Source organism: Cicer arietinum, chromosome 7 (assembly GCF_000331145.2).
Source record: "Cicer arietinum cultivar CDC Frontier isolate Library 1 chromosome 7, Cicar.CDCFrontier_v2.0, whole genome shotgun sequence".
NCBI classification, from domain to species: Eukaryota; Viridiplantae; Streptophyta; class Magnoliopsida; order Fabales; family Fabaceae; genus Cicer; species Cicer arietinum.
In genome coordinates, this window is record NC_021166.2 from 5,898,476 (window position 1) to 5,901,502 (window position 3,027).

Consider the following 3,027-nt stretch of genomic DNA (forward strand, 5'->3'; position numbering starts at 1 on the left):
CTCTTTCAAACAGATTGTTGGGTCACTAAGGTATTTGTGCAAGAGTAGGCATGACTTATGTTATAATATTTGAGTTATTAGCAAATTTATTGAAAATCCCTAGCAGCCCCACTTGTTTATAGCAAAATAGATTATGAGATATGTTAAAGGAACACTAGAGCATGGAATTTTGTTTTCCAATAGCATGAAACAATGTGATGAAGATATGATTGGATGTTCATATTCTGATTGGTGTTGAAACAAAAGTGATAGAAGCAACACATTATGATATGTCTTCAAGTTCACGAAGTCCTCAATTGCATGGAGTTCAAAGAAACAACTAGTTATTGATTTATCCTCATGTGAGGTAGAATACATTGTTGGAAGCTATGCAACATGTCAATCCTTGTGGCTCGAATCTTTACTTAGTAAGCTAAAGATTGAGATATGTAGACCAGACTCATTGATGATTGGCAATATTTCAGCCATTAATCTAGCTAAGAATCTTGTGTCTCATGGAAGGAGCAAGTATAAAGAGACAAGGTTTCATTTCTTAAGAGATCAAGTTGGGAGGAACAAGCTCAACCAAATATTCTATCAAACTGGGTGCATATAGTTGATATCATGACTAAAGCATTGAGAACCAACAAGGTTGAGGAGTTGAGGGGCATATTAGGAGGGGTTTCACTTAGATACTTGAATTAAGGGGAAATATTATATCACTTGTAATTCAAGCAATGTAAAAATAGGTGTTGTAACCAACTTAACCATCAATCAATTAGTTAGTTGTTAAAAATCGGTGAACATATGTTGTTAGTTAGCTAGATTGACTCATGTATAAATAGGTTTTTTCAATCACTGAAATATTAAGTTTTGTCATCATTGTCTTATATAACAATTGACTATTACTTTGAGTGTATTGTATAATTGTGTGCTTAACAATGTGTTTAAAAACTGTAGTAATGATAAAAATGACGAGGATAAAAAATGGAGAGAATCTTAATTCGTGCATTATATCTCTAAAGACTAATGCCTAGTTACAATGATGTTTAACTCATCAACACGAATACAAAGGAAAATGCTAAGAGGGGAACAACTAGTCTAAATCTTCAAATAATCTTTCAAAGAAATTCCAAAATTTGACATTTAGTACGATATTTCATCAATTTATCTCAAAATACAATTAAACATAACAAACCATGAATGATCGATCAAGATGTGATAGATAAAAGTAGTATAAGAACGATGCTACGAAATCTCTTCTCTTTTGTAATTACAGTCTCTGTAAAAATACACTAAAAATAAAACTTAAAATGATGTCACGATAATCAACGTTTCAAACAATATCAAGACCCTTAATAATTACACAAGTAATTCAACCACTAATATACGGTTATTAAAAATTAAATAAACAAAACATGTACAAACTATTAGTTAAATAAAATATAGCTATCAACAATTGTTGGATTGCTTCGCATGTCAACTGTCACCACCATGAGATAGGATTTTAGCACATTATATATTAAAATTAATCAAAATATGTTTCTTTTTAAATTGTAAACAACAATAACATAATATATGTTCACTCTCTTTATCTTTTTGTATTTCAAAAGTATATACAGTTTATAGAGTGTACAGAGAACATTTTTTATTGCAAATGAGATAAGAAAGCCATGATTAAAATATTCTAAAATACAAGTCACTCTATAGTCGTATTATGACGAAGACGAAATAATAATAGAGTCGTCATCTGTCAGAGTTTCAGTTACCATTACCAGTCCGTCACTACCTCTGATTCAAAGTACTTTCTTTCAAATTTCAACGCTACGCAAGCAATATCTTAAACATCCCATACTAACAACGAACAAACAAACAAGGGAGAAGCACCAAGAAAAATAAACACCATAATCATTTTCCACTTTTTACCCTTTTTATATCGTTTTCTTTTTTATATTTCTTATTCCTTCGGTTTCTGTTGTATTTGTGAATTGCGATGTCGGTAGTTAAATCCAAAAAATGACGTTATTATTTATCTACAATAGAAAGAAAAATAGAGAAATAACAAAAGAAGAAAAGCAATTTTAAAACGTCGTCCGGGATCGGAGTTTTGATCCCGTGGATGCACCTACATTGCACATTTTGCAACGCCGCAAAAAACTATTTATACAATTCTAGATCTGCGGTTAAACTTTAGATCAACTATGAGCGGTGATTTCCGCGGTGGCGACTTCCGCTTTAGCGGAATTCGGCGTAACCGTCGACGGCGGAGAGGCCGGTAACCTCGCAGAGAAACTCCGGAGATCGTTAACGGACTTCTTATCAGCGGCATCGTCCTCGAAATTCAACGAGTAACTGAGTGCGTCGTAGTGAAAGTCGGCGGAGTGACGGCGGTGGCGGCGAGCGATCCGTGAGATGAAATTGCAGCACTTCTCCTTTAAGTGAGGGAAATCGTTGGAGCGAGACTTGTTGTGAGTTCGAAGAGAGGAACTTCGAACGATCCTCGGCCTGACGCGGTGATGAGAGAAACAGCACGATAGACATAGAGAGGATTTGAGTTTGTACTTGAGAGAATGAGGCGATTCGAGAGTGGAATCTTCTTCGGCCATGAACGAAAATTGCAGAAGCTTTTTTGGATTGGAATGGTAGAAGGAGAAAGACGAGAGGGAGAGGGAGAGAAAGAGAAAGTGTGTAGTAGTAGTAGTAAATAGGTGAGAACGAGAGGATCGAAAGGAGAAATGACCAAAAAGGGCATGGAGGTTGTGGAGGATGGTTACGGAAAAGAAAGGTCCAAATGAAATGGATATTTGGGCGTAAAGGGTATTATATTCCATGGAAGGGTGTTTTCGTCAATTTAAGAGTGAAATTCTTCCATTCAGATAGTAAAGTAACGGCTTTGCATATGCGTAAGCCTAACGTAGGGTAGAAATGCTTATCAATCCAAACACCCTCCTTCTCACTCCCCCTACTTTCTCAGAAGAAAAAAAATGTTCACCTTTTTACTATATTTTCTACTGATTTTCCACTTTACTTTTTCTGATCGACAGAAAA